Source organism: Corapipo altera, unplaced genomic scaffold, assembly GCF_003945725.1.
Source record: "Corapipo altera isolate COAL_440 unplaced genomic scaffold, ASM394572v1 1, whole genome shotgun sequence".
In the NCBI taxonomy this organism is placed as follows: Eukaryota; Metazoa; Chordata; class Aves; order Passeriformes; family Pipridae; genus Corapipo; species Corapipo altera.
Genome location: NW_020884873.1, coordinates 41,666,221 through 41,684,494, shown reverse-complemented (window position 1 = coordinate 41,684,494; position 18,274 = coordinate 41,666,221). Strand labels below are relative to the sequence as shown.

Genomic DNA, 18,274 nt, shown 5'->3' with positions numbered 1-18,274 from the left:
ATATGTTATTTTAAAAAAAATTAATAGACTGATACAGTGAGCTTCTACCACTGATTTTAGCAACAGGAGCAATTTTCTTTGATGATTAAATGTTATGACATACTGCATATAATATATTCATTTTAAGATCTTCTGAAAGAATTTTTGTTATTATTAAACCAGTTTACTGATTAAGTTCAGGAGAATTTATTATGCTGTCTTCTATTTAGCTGTATTTGATAATTCACTAAATAGAAGTGAAATTTTACATGCCAGATTTTTTTAAGCACACGTTTTCTGCTGCCCCTGCTTTCACACCAAAAAAGAGACAAAAAAGCCTCACTGCTCAGAACAGAAGTTTATACTGGTAGAGGATATTCCTGGAGTGCAAGCACCCGATCTGACATATATCCAAGTCCCAGCTATTAGCTCTGCATCACCAGTGGCTATTTTTCTTACTTCCTCTCGCAAGGTTTTTGTTTTGCTTTGCTTTTGCAATAATCTCCGTAATAGCAAAATGTACAAAATTGTGAAATTTCGTATGAGAGAATGGTGAGACTGGATATTTACCTTAGTCTAAAGTAATCTGCAGCATAGTAAAAGCACACCCACTACCTTTTTTTTTTTTTTTAATCATAAATGTGTTTTCTCTTCCTAAAATTTAATATTGATGATTCTACAGATAGAAAATATTAATTTAGAAGTTATTATTTATTTATATTACTAAAAAGAACATGAACATTTATGGATATTCTGTCAGAATATTTTAAAATTAAATAATACGACATCTAACATCTATATACCATAAATCACTGACTTTTTTACATTCATATTTTCCCTCATATTCCTACTTGAATATAATTCATTTTACAAATATGTCTGATCCTGCCTCTGACCTTACTACACTTTAAGCTCTTTTCTGCTCATGGAAAGCTAATTTGCATTTTTAAAAAAATGTGGCTGTATTAATGATCTAATTTACCACAAAAAGGCTTTATAATAAATACAAAAAGGACAGCCATTAGCTTTCTTTCCACAATAAAATCAAAACAAAAAATAAACCATCTCATTTACACAACAATTAACAGGGATTTTTTTCTAACACAATACTAAATGAATCTGTACAGTTCAGCATCCATAAACATTATATATTGTGGAGTATTCTTGCTCTACTATCAAAATAAGGAATATTATAAATATGCAAAGTTTTACAAAACACTTTTCTAAGAAAACTATACATCCATTTTAATACCTATATTAATAACCACAGTGGTTAGATTTTTCTTTTACATAAATTATACAAAGTACATTGGAATTACATACCATTTTAATACCAGTTTATTATAGCTTTATTTCATAATATCGGAGGTGGAAATGGAAACAGTGCCATCATGTGATACTTTTCAGGCTACTTCACTTTTTTTATTTCCAAGGACTGAGTCTATTGCTGCTATACAAATAACAGTTCCTAGAAAAGCACGCAATAGCAGCATAATTTATTATATGCCATGCTGTAACTAGATCATTTTAGGTATTTTTATGCATTAAGTATTGAAAACACCTTTTAAATCTGCAAAGATAAATAAGAATATGATCAGTAAAAATATTACTTAGCTCATTTATTAAAAGTTCACAAATTATCCAACACAGTCTTGTGAAATTTCTTCCAGTTTACAGTCAAGATATTAACCAAACGGATTAATTTTAACAAAGGAGCCTAGAAGTTAAATTCAGTGGTTTTAATTAGTACTGGGCAGACTACCTGGAAAAAAACCCTAATATGTGAAATCGTCACAGGCATACGATATCGAAGCCAAATCCAACTCGTATTATATTTACTTTACAAGATATTTTATTTTAATAAAATCAGACACACGGTTATTTTTTATTTGTATCTATTTGATATTGAAATGAAGGCATTTTTCTCCCCAGTGGTCAGTATAAACTAGAAAATCCAGACTTGATGCCAAACACGCGTATTTCCACTTATCTCTTCTGTTTTCCAGAGTTCAAGACAACCATTTAACAACTGCTTGGAATCTAGAAATACAAGTAATCTATTAAGTCTGAAATCCCACTTTAATGCACAACTCACAGCTGCCAAATCTCAAACTACTTTACAGTAGTGGGGGTTTTTAAAATACATCTTTATACAAAATTAAACCCTTACAGTGAATTCATTGATGCATGGGTGAAAGTTGATAAAAAAATGCAGGAATTGTAACTTTTAAAATGAGCCCAGATGCTAGATATCGCTTATCAAGTTTCAGAATTTATAGAATAGGAACAACAACTGAATTCTCCAAGATTAAAACTGCGTACAAAATTTAACCGCCTACAATTCCATAAGAAAACTGTTACTATTATGTGCTTATTTTTAAGCATATGGGCATGTCCAGCCATGTAAAAACATTTAGATTTCTTTATGTAGGACTCAAAAATTCATGGTATATGTATGCGAGCCACCTATATGAGTTATGTTCAAGAGTGTTTTGAGTCTGGAACAAGCAGAGATTTTTATAAAAGTATGTTTCATATATTCAGAACTCCATTTATGGGTCAGCATTACAGCTGGTGAACATATCTGCTTTTGTTAAAGGGTAACAAAGCAAACCCCTCCGCCCTTAAGAACCTTCAGAGGGCAGGATACAAGACTGAAAACATGAAATATAAGAAAAATACTGCAGTAAGAAAATAATAGCGAGAAATAATGTTATGCTCTTACTTAAATCGAATATGTACTACTTATAGGTAACATTTTAGAAATGGTTCGAACTAAACCAAATTGCATTTAGCAGGTTGGAAGGCAGGCCATTGGAAACTGCATAAGTACTGAATTGTACACTTAGCACAGGAAAGCTCATTTTTTATGTTTGCAACCCAACAAGGAAGTTTTTGAGGAACAGACTAAAAAGTGAGAGAGCTTTTATTACTGCTATTGTTACTTATTCTTCAATTGTTTGATGTTTTCCTTAGTGCCAGCAATAACCAGCCTGTCTCCCGTCCTGACATTTCCACCTTGACAGGCTGGATAGAAAACTAATTTGACTGGAATTTTACCAGCACAAGTGATACCTGGAACTCAGTGCAATCTGTACCAAGGTATTTAATACCTAAAATAGGGGGTGATTCTAAATCTGTTTGGTTCTTGTTGGTAATTATCATCCTTGAGTGCGATAAAAACTTCTCTTTTCTATGGTTATGGTTTAGACTTGGTCCCCCACAAAAATCGGTAACTATTTCCCATAATCACGAAACACATAAAACCCACGTCAACATTTACTACATAGTTTTATTATGTTGGTTTTGAGCTGGATCATGAGTATTAACAATATGACCTTACAAAACACTGTCAGGATACTCACAGTGCTGTACAGAAACAAGAGCATAAATCAGATAAAATCATAACACTAACTGGATTAAGCACTAACTACAGGAAATCATAATCTGGTGGGGCATTTGCTGGTTGATCAGCAAAGATATTTGAGAAATCTGGAAAAGGGAGGCAAAACTGTGGTCATTTTCATATCCCTTCCCAGTAACCTCTTCAACACCTATCAAAAGAGGAATTTGATTGGTTTTTGTGTTCTGCTTTTCCTGTGATGCCAAAAACAGGTGCTCACTTAGGACAGATATATTAGGCTGCAGATGAATACTTTGAACGTCAGTGGAGGAGAGTATTCTACATAACATCCGCACAAGTATTTCTACAATTGTGAACTAAGGGAGAGGCTGCACTACCCTCTGGGTGAAAAGACAAAATTACATTTCTTATCTGTATTTTTATTTCTCTACTGCAGAAATTCAGTGTTCTATACAGAAGTCAAAACAGCAGAATGAACACCAAATATTTGATGGGGAAGTTCTAATATCTCACATTCCCAATTAAGAAGATAGAAAATTTCAAAATTGTAAAAAATAGATAAGTAATTTTTTAAATTTATTAGAGCTGAGACCTTTAGGTAAATGTATTGGGTGGGAATCAAATGGCAGACTTGTAGATGGCTAACCCAGAGGCTAGTACTTGTCTAACCATGTAGCACCCATCTATTTGAATAAGCCACAAATCTGAAAGATTCCAAAACTACTAATTAAATTGCTGCAATACAGAATCATTGGACTCGGATGGATCAAAATTAATTGGGTCAAAATATATAATCTAGAACTTCTCAAGCAAATGATTAGACATTTTCTAAGGTTTTGAAAATTTTAGAAAGCACAGTTTTCACCAGGTTCTGTGCACATGGTTATATCATCTCCTTAATTCATGAAGAGACTGGGAACAAAAAGATTTTCCCATACTTGTCAAGGTACACTTCAAGAACAAACAACTTTAGTTACTGTGCAAGGCTTTCTCAGATAGAAATATTGTTACTCACGTTAACTTTCCAACACAAACAAAATGTCAGATGAAATAAGATATACTGTCAGAAAAGAAAAATTAGCCATATGTGGTGGTTTAAAATTAGGTTCACTGATAGCTGCAGCAACACATTCCATCACCTGCGAGCCACAGGTGGTCTTATAAAGAGAGTTACATTGTAAGGTGATAATGGCTCCCATCATTCACTGACATAGTTAGAAACCAGGCGTTTACTCAGCAGTTGTCATTGAAGTCAAAAGTAAGGAGCAACTAAAGGTTCTTTTGTGTAGGGACAGCTGAAACAAGGCCCTAAGTGGGAGCAGCATGCATATGCCCATGCAGATCTCCAGTTACAGGTTACAAAGCAATGTATATCAGGGTCTATGAGACATGGAAATGTCTCACTGAACAATGACGCTCAAAGCATCAGTCTCCATGAAACAGTCTTTCATAAGGAGCTCTAAAGTTCTATGGAGAGGAAAACAAGTAATAATTTAGTAATGACTCTACTGAGGTCAAAGAATACCTAAATGAATTCTCATTAACAAGCCAAGTAGAAAGTTGCACAGACTGTTAACTAGAAAATACCAAAAAGCTGTCATTATCAGAGTCAGTGTAAACGAAAATATTTTTGTATTTGATAATAGTCACAATCAAAAGGCCGAGATGGTCAACATATGGCTAAATATAACTGGACATATTTTTCTATCTGTAGACTGACAGACAAAAGGAAAATCCCCGGAGGATGAACTCAAGCTTCAAGACAGCTTAAGTATAGAGTTTGATGTGTGCAAAAGACATAGGAGGTCAAGTAATCCCCTTATGGTTAGAGAATATATAGTAAAAATTCTATTTGCTTGTAAAGTCTCTTTATTTCACTGGTCTTTCAGATAAAGTATTATGATTAAGTGACACATGGTCTTTAGTGGGATGCACTGGTTTCTGGAATGGTATTTACTACTAGAAGCCTGATAGAAGAAAAAAGATTGAAATAAAGAAAAAGGTCTGAAACAAAAACCAAACAAAAAGGGCTTAATTGATAAGTCACTCATTTTGGAGTGGAACATTCCTTCCACTCTTATCCTAAGACTGTTTTGCCCACTGAACTTATTTCAGGTCTGCAAAACCAGCCTCTCTGTTGAATGGATAGCTACTGCCAACTTTCTTCTATTTGGACTCTTCAACAGGAAGAGGGAAAACACTTTCTTTTTCAACTCCCTTATGCTACCTGCAGGGTTTCCGTGGGGGTTCTAATAATACTTAATTGGAAAGAACACACAAAAGTACATTCTGTCTCTGAAGAAGCCTCTGATGCTGGGTCTCCATACTTAGTTACTCATTGCCACCTGAAGCAAGATTCTTACTAAATTAATACAACTCTCAGAAGCAAGGAGAAGCTCCAGGTAAGTTTAAGTTGACATTGTTTGTTTGGTTTTTTAAGCAGAAACAACCACAACAAATGCAGTTTCTCTGAAAAGCAAACAAGTGTTTTCAGCTCAACACAGGAACAACACAAACACAACATGAAACAGTTCCATGATGCTATTTTCAACTTCATTTAACAGAAATAAATCAGACTGAAAAATATGGAAATTCCTACAGACAAATCAAACTACCAGAAATTGTATCTCTTCAGTCTGTGAATATACAAGTAGAATTAGGTTTTAAGACATGAACACCAGCATCGGTTCAAGATGATACAGGTGATATTTTCCACTGTCAATCAACATTAAATCAATTCCCAGTTTTGCTTTCAGAGAAGCACACTTGGATTTTGGCTGCTTGCAGTATTTCAGATGAGCCATAAAACAGAATTCCTGAACACTTATGCTTACAGATCACATTGCACTTCACAGCTGTTGTGTTTTACCCCAGCAGAGGGTGCATTTAAGCAAGTGGAAAAAAGCAATTTTCTTTTAAACATAGCTTAAAGTGCTTAGGGGTCTTTTTGAATGAAATGTAATGCATACATATATTATATTTTAAATATATTAAATAATTCATAACAAGTAATTATTAGGCCTACCTGCAATGTTTATCTCATTTTCTTCTAGTTCCTCATGTGCCACATTGAACAACAGCATAATGCTGCAACTAGCTAGATGGAGCAGTGAAGTCTGAGGAGTAGATCTAAATTTCACAACATTGTGATAAATACGAGGTCAGTAAATCTGTATGAAGGAATTGCTACTATAATTACTTTTTAAAAAGGAAAATTTTGATTAATCTTCTACATTAGAAGAATGCTGAGATTGCAAAAGCAAAGCATTTAAAAAACAGAACATGCCTGAAGTAAAGCTCTTCATATGGCATTATTTCAACCTCCTCTGCATGACCTTTCCTCCATTCTTTGTTTTCGTGTGCCACATTATTTGTTTCCCCAGGACCTACGTTTCATCATTGCATTGGATAGACTACTTTTGAAAATGAACTGGGTTTTTTAAAGACTTTTATTTAGTATTACTTAGTGCAGAGACTGTTGTTGCTGAAATTGTAATGCATATGTCCAAAATATGCACGGTTTTGGAACTGGAGGAACTTTTTAGGGAAGCAGAATGCCATTTCAAAAATGGATTTCTGCCACAAATAACTTTTCACCAAGCTCCATAAAATGAAAAAATACGAACAAATTACCATTCAATACAAATTCTTCCTTTTCAAGATTGTCGTACACATCTACCATTATGGTAGTTAGACGTAAATAAACGCAAAACTTTCTTAAAAGTTCATGCATATTCTCCTTTGCATGTATGTTCTCCAGTGAAGTGTCACGAAGTAACCTATTTTCATAAATATTTTAGTCCTGTGGCCAATGAAACTCAAAATTCAGAAAAGAAATAGTCCACAATTATCTTCCTACTAATTTTTCTTTCTCCTAAGTGAAAAAAACCCTCACGTTTTCATGATTTAATTTTAGAATAAAAAAAGACAGCTGTCATTCTTTATAAAACACAAACTAAGCTGTATTTGAAGGAGCAGGGATTCCAACCAAATTGCACAGGATTAATTAAATGAAGCATTTTCAAAGAAAACACTTAAATAACATGTGGCTAGCAGTTCTACTTGGATTGGACAATGGCAATTGGACATGGAATGAATAAAGAAATACATTAGTATGGGCGGAAGTAAAATAAGAAAAAACCCAGATAGTTCTGTAAGCAGTAGAACTTCTGAACAACATGATTGGGCATGTTATTCCTGCTTCTTCCTCAGCAGATGCACTATTTTGCATTTTCCTGTTATATAGTCCATCTGTTTTCATGGATATAAGCATCTTTGAGGCCTCTACTTCTCAATCAAATTTGTTTGAAGTTGGTCAACAGGTTCAAGATTTATTGGGGGGGACTGACAGATAGTATGATTGCATCAACTTACAGAAGTTCTGCTTCCTTACAAAAGTATGATAAAAATAGAAAATCTAGGCTATGTTAGCCTAGGAAATAGACAATTCCACAGCAGGGCACTTTCTGCAGGAAAGGCCAAGCCAGGAAGAGCACAGGAATACAGTGTTCAGGTCTAGCAGTAAGAATTCTCAAACTGCCATAACACAAAAAAAGGAGAGCAGATAAAAATTCGGCCAGTACTACACCAATTATTAAAAATAAGATTAATCAATTAGAATATTTAAACTAGCATGCTAAAAGAGAAAAGAAATGTAATATTTTAATACATCATAATTACCTGTTGTTAGCAACTTTTGATTAATTCTGTTAGAAAATCTCAGATAGGTCTTAACATAAAGAAGAGCTTGCTTCTTTGAATTCAAACTATAGCATGGTATTGGTTAGGTAACAGAACATGACAGACCAAATTAATTTAACTGCAATACTTCAGATACAGTTTTATCAAGGATTAATATAACACAATACTTCCAATTGTTATGACCATGTTGTCATCAGTTTAGGTGCAGTAACTCCCCTTTTAGTAGTTCAGTCATGCTTTGAATACTCCAGTGCACTTATCTCACCTCTTATTGATTCACCAGAAGAAAAGCTGCTTGTAAAGAATGGCATGGTCTTGTTACAGGACAACTCAATATCTTCATTTTGTTTCATTCTTTGTATTGTTTAGTATGAAATAAAGATTAGGTCACAGAAGAAACTGCCATGGAGGAGCTGCCCCTCTGAAATATCTTATATAGCATTACTGTCAGATGTACCCTAAGTATCAGGCTTATAAGGGTGACCAGCACTCATTCATGCATTTGGTTAATCTTGTTGCACATACAGTTGGTCTCTTGACTTAATATAATGCATTCAACACACTCACAAGTATGGAATTGTTTTTTCCCTTTAAGTCAGTGCCTCTGGTAAATAAGTAGCAGAAGCTATGTCTCCATTTGGTGCACTTATTGGTAAGAAGACCGCTGAGGAACTCATTCATTGACACTGGACTATTGTAATGTATAAGCTAGTTACGTCACCTAACTTTCTCTCTTACTCTTCTGCACTAGACATGAAATTCATATCCACCTTATTTTCTTAATGAATGGGTTTCTCCTAATATAAAAGTTACAGATACAACAATCTGCACAATCCTCAGTGGCATCACAAAAGAGATGTACAGTTTTGCTAATTTAAGTAACTTTTTAAGTCTAAAGCAACTGAACTTAAATATGTAGTAGAATTAAATTGTATGAGAAGCAGCACAACATCATTCTAAAAGATAGGAAATACATTAGTAACATGAGGAATGGTGAAACCGTGAATTAAATTTCACAGTTGCTACACATGTTCAAGTAAGTAAACACAGTTTTCACAAAAGATTTTTCAACTGGAAATCAGAAAAAATAAGGTGGAAAAAAAAGAAACAGCTAAAGAAATCTCTGAACACTGAATTTCAACAGTTTAATTTCTTTTTGTTTAAATGCTCATTTACAGATAAAATTTGGAATGAGATCACATTCATCAAACTGTCCACTTAATGTAACAATATTGCATCTCACTGACAAATCAGACATCAATTAGAAGCTGTAAAATTTAATTAAACATATCCTAATCACAGCTACCACTGTAATGTGACCTGCACCTGCATTTCACGTATCACTACATGACAGCACCGCACTTCCTTCCATTTTTCCTGCTACCATCTTGAGGACTTAAAATGAAGGTTTTCAGAGACAGAATCAAATGGAAATAAGAGGGGAGGGGAGAAAGAAGTTGCTGAAACAGAAAGACAGAGATAAATACACCATATCTGCAATACAGGCATACAGGAGTTCAAGACATAGGTATATATGTTCAAAAATAAAACAAGTAAAACACAAATGCTGGACTATGTGACTATATTTTCACCTTCATGTCCTAGCAACTACACAAAGAAGGAAAGCTTTGCTTTCATGCTTTATGACCTCCTAAGAAGCTTCTCGATGGCATTACAGCTGCCTTGTATTTACTGTAACTGTATTATATTATTATAGATGTTATTAATATGAATTAATATGAATAATATGTACTAAACCCACAGAAGAATATTAATAATTTGAGGCATCATTGCCTGCTGCTCTAGAACTCTTATACTTTAATTAGTATATCTATTTTTATATATATTTTCAATAAAATGGAATAAAAGTAGTCTAATCATCAACATCACTAAAAATGTCACAGGACACAAAGTTCAGCATAGATTTTACTCAAGGTCTTCACAGAACTTTAGAATATGGCTTCCTGAATTAATTCACAAATGACAGAAGACAAGTATTACACACTTATTCACCAGACTTCTTCCAGCCTTCTGTCTTTCTTCCTTCCATTGTGACACCATTAACAAGTTCCATTCTGTCCTTTGTGGTTCCTGAACCTCTCTTTTGCTGTGTCCCTGTCCTGAACAACATCTTTTCTATTAGAGAGCTGAGTTATTCACCTTTCTCTGCTACACACACATATGATTCCTTTTATACTTCAGAATTATTCATTCCCACTTACATGTTCCCCTCTCTGCTACTTTTTCCCCTCTTCCTTGGGATCAGAACCAACATCAAAAGATCAAGATGGTTGAGAGACCACATCTAATTACTCGGCATCACTGTCTAGCTACATGAAATACTTTTTTTAACTTTTATTTGTCAATAATTATGACTTAGGCCAGATACCACCACTGGAGTTGTCATTCTATATGTTAATAGCTTCTTACAACACTATTTTACCTACTTCTTAATCAAAAACAACATAACACATTATCACATCAAATCAAATACTGAATACTCATTTCATCCTAGAAAGCTGTCATTAATCTGGTTGATTAACAGTAGAAAAAATATGGTAAGATTTGAATGGCAATAAAATGTAAATATTTTCCCATCCCTGAAAGTGTTCAAGGCCAGGTTGGATGGGGCTTTGAGCATCCTGGTCTAGTGGAAGGTGTCCCTGCCCATGGCAGGGGTGTTGGAACTGAATGATCTGTAAGGTCTCTTCTGTCACAAACAGTTCTATGATTCTCTGATTCTGTATCAATTTAAAAAAAATCAACCTCAGTAGAATAACGCATAAAATATCAAACATCAGGCTAGCTGCATCTGTTCTGACTAGCCAGTCCAAGCGCTATGAGCCATCCAGACATAGCTCTGCTGAACTCAGCGCAGGCTGCAAAACCTGCCTGAGAACCAGAATAAATATGCAATTACTTAACTCTCTCTGTACCTCCTGTCCCACAGATTTAGACTCAGCAGGAATCCCAGATGACTATAAAGGAGAAAGTGACTGCCATTGAATGACACCCCTGAGTGCTCTTGGAATAAATCCAATATTGAGTGTTAAGCACAGAAGAAAAGCAGGAAACAATGTTGCTTTTATAGTGAAACGAGATAATTTAAAGATAAATAGAGAAACTAGACCCTAACATAACTATCATATACAAAAATCCAATAAGAAGTTAATAAATTTTGGAAAAGCAATTTTAGTATTTGACATTATTATTTTACTTTTTATATATATATTCACATAGTTACCCAACTCTTATTAAAAAATGTTTCATTTACAGGAAGGTGTCTCCAAGATCTGACTATTTACAATATCTTCTCCATTTTATGTGTTTCCAAATAAAAATAATTGACACTTTGGGACAGAAATACATGCTCCAAAATATTAAATGAACTTTTATATCAAATGGTTTCAACAGATTGACACTCAAAACTCTTAACTGAAAGAGACATTGTACCTCACAATGCTATTTTAATAAATCAGGTTCTAAAATACTAATTACAAGAACTGATTAAGCACTACATCTTAAAAGAAAAATATTCTGCAACCTCCCACATGCACACTTTCAAAGCTATGGAACAGGAACTGAGAATTGGTGTGCAGCCCCAGATTTGGAACTTCAGAAGATTATGTATCAGATTCAAATAACTAGGAATTCCAGATGGCAATTCTTGTTTACATGGATCACAAAATCCATAATCTCAGAATTTCTGTAGCTTATCCATCATGTACAGTTTATTTTAATTGCCAGAATTTTGAGCTTGCTTTGTTTGTTTGTTCCACTTTATTGAATAAAGAGGTTGGGGAAGGGAGAAAGGGCAGGTGGGGGGAAAGAGAGAGAAAATTATTATCTTGAATATTTTTATCTAATTGTTTGATGAACAATTCCATAAAGTACTTCAATAAATCTGCATTTCCTAGTGGATGAGTTAAACATCCCATACACAAGAATCAAAAATCAGCAGTAATGGCAAGAAGATTTTGATAATATGACAGACCCTTCTGCTTTCTGTTGCAGTTGGATAAGCAGTGTAATAATAAAGGCTGTCACTCTTTAGGGGGTTTCTGTACACAAGAAGTTCAAAAACTGACTCATAGCACCACAGTCCCCTTCTACGGGGTTAAGATACACAGTATACCACTACCTGTAGACCCTGCCACTGACAATACAAGGCAGACAATATTTTTCTTAAAAAGTGCTCTACAGCTACTCAGGTAATCACAATAAACATGAAAAGAAGATAACAAAGTAGCTCTGAAATAATATCTCTGGTATGAAAAGAATGAAGGATGCCAAGTTTCAGAGATATTGCTTAAGGTTTTCTGCAAAATTAGGATACATTTTCAGGACATGAAAGTATATCAAATAGTGAGTTAATTCAGTTGTAGAGATACCCATAAAACATAGTAACATGCATTTCAGCAGGTAAGCACATTCACTGTCATCCATGAGCTTACAGGACCCTAGTTAGGATTGTTTTATACTTACTACACACTTCCTGCTTTCAAAAACAGTGAGATTAAAGCTACCTCTAGCAGGTTACACAAACTATGACTGTTCTCCTAAGTACAAAACAATTTAGAGCAGACAAGATTGCACAGTCATATTTCCATGATCATAATTTCCAGAGCATGGCTTTTGGTTTTCTGGGGTTTGGCTTGGTGGGATTCTTTTAGGTTTTTTACTTTAGGTTTTGGGGGCTTTTTCTGGGTTCATTGTTTGGGGGTTTTTGTTTGGTTTGGTTTTTTTTCAGGGGGGATGTTGCTTATTGTTAGTTGATTTGGTTTTTGAAAGGAAGAACACTACAGAATCACAGAATATGCTGAGTTGGAAGGGACCCACAAGGATCACTGAGTCCAGCTCCTGGCCCTACAGAGGACCATCCCCAAGAGTCACACCACGTGCCCAACAGTCTTGCCCAAATACTTCTTGAACTCTTTCAGGCTTGGTGCTGTGATCACTTCCTTGGGGAGCCTGTTACAATGCCCAACCACCCTCTGGGTGAAGAACCTTTTACTAATATCCAACCTAAACCTCCCCTGACACGACTTCAGGCCATTCCATCAGGTTGTGTCACTGGGCACTACAGAGAAGAGATCAGTGCCTGTCTCTCCTCTTCCCCTCAAGAAGAAATGTAGACCATGATGAGGTCTCCCCTCGACCTCCTCTTCTCCAGGTTGAACAGCCCAAGTGACCTCAGCCACTCTTCATACGGCTTCCCCTTAAGGTCTTTCACCATCTTCGTTGGCCTCCTTTGGATGCTCTCTAAGAGCTTTATATCTTTCTTATATTGTGGTGCCCAAAACTGCACACAATATTCAAGGTGAGGCCTCACCAGTGCAGAGCAGAGCGGGACAATCCCCTCCCTCCACCGGCTAGCGATGCTTTGCCTGATGCTGCCCAGGACACAGCTGGCCCTCCTGGCTGCCAGGGCACTGCTGACTCATGTTCAACTTGCCATCGAGCAGGACCCCCAGGTCCCTTTCTGTGGCACTGCTTTCCAGCCTCTCATTCCCCAGTCTATACATATCTCCAAGGGTTGCCCCATCCCAGGTGCAGAATCTGGCACAGATAACCAAGACTTTCCTCTCATGAAGCTGTGCTAGCTGTGACCAATAACTGCATTGTCCTTCAGGTTTCAATACCTCCCAGAACAATCTTCTCCATAACTTTACCAGGCACTGAAGTGAGACTGACAGGCCTGTAGTTTCCAGGGTCCTCCTTCTTGCTCTTCTTGAAAATCAGGACAACATTCGCCAGCTTCCAGTCAGCTGGATTCCCAAGACTGCTCAAAAATCATCAATAGAGGTTTTGCAATGACATCAGCCAGCTCTTCAAGGATTCTGGGATGAATCCCGTCACGGCCCATAGATTTGTAGGGATCCAGCTTGAACAGTAGATCCCACACAGTTTCAGGGTTGACTGGGAGTTGATCATTGTCGCAGTCATGATCTTCCAGCTCAGGACACTCTTGGTCTGCCATACGTGTTGAAGAGAGAGGCAAAGAAAGTGCTAAAATACCTCTGCCTGTCTCTGTCCCCATTTGTGAGATGACCATCCTCATCCTGAAACAGGTCAATGATATTTCTATACTGCCTATTGCTATTAATGTATTTAAAAACTTCTTTATTGTCCCCCACATTTCTGGCCAGCATCTGTGTTTCACTGCAGAACCTCTCAGGAACACTGTCTGAAAAGAACAAGCTCACTTTCCCTACTCATACTCATTCAATCTCTTCATAAAAGTACTATGAAAATAAGTAATTTGTGACTGCTACCACAGCTGTCTAGAACAGCACAGCATCAAGTGGATGATTCTATAGAGTAGCATAGCATAGACTATACTTAGTTGGAAGGAGACCTACAACAAACATCTAGTCCAGTTGCCCGACAAATTCAGGGCTGCCCAAAAGCTAAAATGTTTTTAAGGGCACTGTAATCACTGACAGGCTTGGTGCATCCACCACCTCTTTAGGAAGCCTGTTCCAGTGTCTGACCATCCTCTCCATAAAGAAATGCTTCCTAATGTCCAGTTAGATCCCCCCCAAAGCATCTTTGAAGCATTCCCAAGTGTCCTATCATTGGATCCGAGGCAGAAGAGATCAGCCCCTTCCTATCCCCTTCGTCTCCTCAGGAAGCTGTACAGAGCAATAAGGTCACTCCTCAGCCTCCTTTGCTCCAAACTAGAGAAGCCCAAAGTCTTTGGCTACTCCTCATAGGACATTCTCTCCAGCCCTTTCACCAGCTTTGTTGCCCTCCTCTGGCTGAATTCACAGACCATCACATCCTCTTAAATTGAACACCGTATTCAAGAGTGTTGCTGTACTTTGTCACTAATCAACCCTTTACCCCAACATCTACGGCACCTAACAAATGATGACAGAAATTATTCCAAAATTAAATAGGTTTGGACTTCGCACTTCAAGTTCGTATCACATTAAGCTATTTACTGCTAAGCAGTAAATATATGGGCAAATAAATGCAAATGCCAACAAATGAACACTGCTTTAAGAATGTCTTAAAAGAGATGACTATTGATATATAAAGTCCTAAAAGATACTAAATATATATCACAATTTACCTTAATTATTAATGCATTTGGTATTATTTGATTTGCTAATTTGGTGAAAAATATTGTGAGTCCAGAGAAAGGAATGAAATCTCAGAGACATTTCCTGTATTTCTCACAACTTCATCTGACCTTGAACAACGCTGGTGCAAAGAGCCCAGACAAATTAGATTTTACATTTACAAGAATTCCACTGCGTGAACATCCAAGAGTGCGAATGCCTCCTGACAATTTTTCCAGGTTGTTCTCAGAAGCAGGTAAGAATTTCCTTGCTAAAACATCAATCGGTTCCCAATGGGAGTTACTTTAGGTAGGCCTGAGGAATAAGAAGCTTCAGAATTATGGCCTTTCCGTCACAGTACAGCAGCTCAAGAAAAAGGACAAGAGCAAGGGATTAAGGAAGCTTAGATATTGTTCACAGTTCAAATTAATCTTTGAGTAGATGATGCTTTATAAGTGACAGATGAATAAGGGAGTAAAATTTTCAAGTAAATGTTGCTTCTGGCCCACAGCAGGGAAGATTTGCTTAGCTGAACTACAGTTTCCTCAGTGCCTGACTGATGCAAGGACAAACAGCAAGGCATAAATTTAAGCTAAAAAGCTTACCCTCGTTAATAAAAGTTAAAAGAGAAACATAGTTTTGTTTTCTTACTTTCTAAGCAGAAAGCTGGTAAGTCAAAAAGAGCAAATCAATCATTTAAAATTTACAGAAAAAAACCAGCAACAAACACCAGTGCTTGAGCTTTCCTAGAAGCCTCTTTCAGTCTTTTGGAAAACCCTTCTATCAACAGAAAGAGATCAGACAGGCATGCTCAAATAGCTTGTGTTATAAAATTGCTCATCTGTATTGGATAAGAGCCGTACAATACATGTAGAAAAACCCAAGTAAACGTGAAGCATAATATGTGTAATTATTCTTTATGCAATTAATTATAAATTATCATAATTTTAAAATAAATTCATAGGTATTAAATGAGTCAATTAGGGACCAGCTTTATCATTTTCTCTTGATGTGTGCATGACTATCCTTGACAAAATGAATGGAAAAAAAACAAACCACAAACATTAAACAACAACCCGAACCAGTTAAAACTAACTATACCTATTTAAACATGCAGAAAACCAAAATGTGAATAGTTTAAGCAACCATGTGTATTGCATTTAGATGGTCTTTTGTCATACTATGTGTTGCTGTGTCAAAGCAAAAAATCTGTTGTAATAAGTATAATTATTCTAATAAATGTGAATGAATCTGTTCAGGACAGACTTTCAAAGCTATTTTATTACATAGAGAAAGGTAGAAGTATTTTTTATTTTTTTAATAAAGAGCTTTAAAGTATTTTAATTAATGTCTTTATGTTACAGGATTTTGTATTCCTGAGAGGTAAATAAAAAAATAACTAAGTAAAGCTCACAGAATAACTACATAAGCCATTTTACAAGGAGGATATACTTTCCTTCTTTTCTGTGAATGTATAAAGCTCTCCTTCAAGCTCTTAGAAATCTATTGATCTGTGAAACACAGTGCACTCCAGGGAGGCAATTCACTTGACGTTATATATCAAATGATGAGATGAATAATGATCATACCATTTGGTAATTAAACATCTTACAAACCTTTTAACTGACTGAACGTCAGAAAGGTCAAATGAGATCAAACCCATTTTTTGTTGGCTTTAATTCTTTTCATATATTAGCAATACAAAAGTCATATTTAAAAGTAACTATAATATTACATGGTAAAAACAAATAATTAAACAACATATTTTTCATTTGTATATTATTAGACAGCTTGAATACACAGAGAAATAGTTCCTTAATCCTACAGTCCTATTATAATCTTAATTTTTAAGCTTAGAAAGAAGTAGCCACTCACAAGTATAGTGCAAATAACTAGCAATGTTATTGGATTAAGGGAAATGAACAGCACATAGAGCAAATCTTAAATAAACCTAAGCACCTAGCCATTAAAACAAATCTCCTTGAAAAGTTATAGGTAACTGAGTTTTTATTAGACAGTGAGTAAGCCTATTGCAACAGCTTGAAGACACTAACAGTGTTTGTCACCTTACACATTAATTTGGACATTTTATCTAATATTATTTAGTAATAATTTAAATGACTGACACTAGAAATAAATCCAAAATATTTAATAAAGAAGTCACCTACAGCTGTAATTTCATGTACAATTCTGTATTTTGCCTGTAAATTTGTCAGTTGCCAAGGTAATCAAAAGATGCAGAAAAGGCGGTTTTTACTACAGACTAACAATACTGTGAAAATCACTTGCCTCAATAGCTAATGCCTCTGTCAGATATGGGGTTTCTAGAAAAGACAGTATCTATTCACATATGACTACAGCATAACCTTATGGGTTACCAAAATCAAGGCCTTCATTGCCAGAAAGAATAAATCCCTCCATCTTAATGCAAACTATCATCAGCCTTCACTGCCCAAATAGAATCAAATCCCAAATATTAAAGAATGTCTTAGGATTTTCCCCTAGCTACTTTCTTAGAAAATGAAGAACTCTTTATTAGCTCATGAAGAAAACATTAAAAATCTTTTTCAGAAACAAATTGGGATGGATTCAGTCAACCTTCACAAATATATAACTGCACAAATACACAATCAATATGTGAAATAACTAAACACATCCACTAACAGACTATATGAATATGACAGTTCTGTCTTACAGAAGAGTAAAGTTTGGCCACTCCCAAACACCAACATTAATCTACTGAGGCCCATATCCCTGTGTTGCCCCAGGCGCTTCTGCACAGATAGACCTAATCCAGAAAAAAGAGGTTTCTGTGGCAGAATCTGAGAGAGGATTTTTACAGGACATCTAAAGAAGTAGGGCAGCAGATAAATTAGCCAGCTGAAGGACAGAGTTTTACTGGGGAAGTCCCACATCCATACAGCAGACTGGTTGTTACAATGGGACATGAGAAAGATGTGGGAGATACCTTCATAATATCAACTGCCAGTTGCTCGCGGTACTTTGTCTTTCTTTGTCTCAAGGCTGGGAACAGAGGTCAAATTCGCAAAATGAAAAAGAAGTAATTAAATCACATGCTCTATCTTCTGGGATCTTTTAAGTATTGGACAGGCTATTCAAGTTCATATTGTAATAACTCCAAAACACTGTCCTATCAAATACA

General features: G+C 35.7%; 1 protein-coding gene across 5 annotated transcripts in view; it reads right to left on the bottom strand.

Moving 5' to 3' along the window:
• Positions 1-18,274, bottom strand: part of FOXP2 (forkhead box P2) — a 405,788-nt gene that overhangs the window by 257,430 nt on the left and 130,084 nt on the right. Inside the window, exon 4 of one of the 5 annotated variants that reach the window (XM_027658815.1) lies at positions 6,369-6,472. The exons of the other annotated variants lie outside the window; for them this stretch is intronic. The gene's annotated coding sequence lies outside the window, so the exon portion shown is untranslated. The remainder of the gene's footprint in view (positions 1-6,368; positions 6,473-18,274) is intronic. 5 annotated transcript variants of the gene reach the window in all.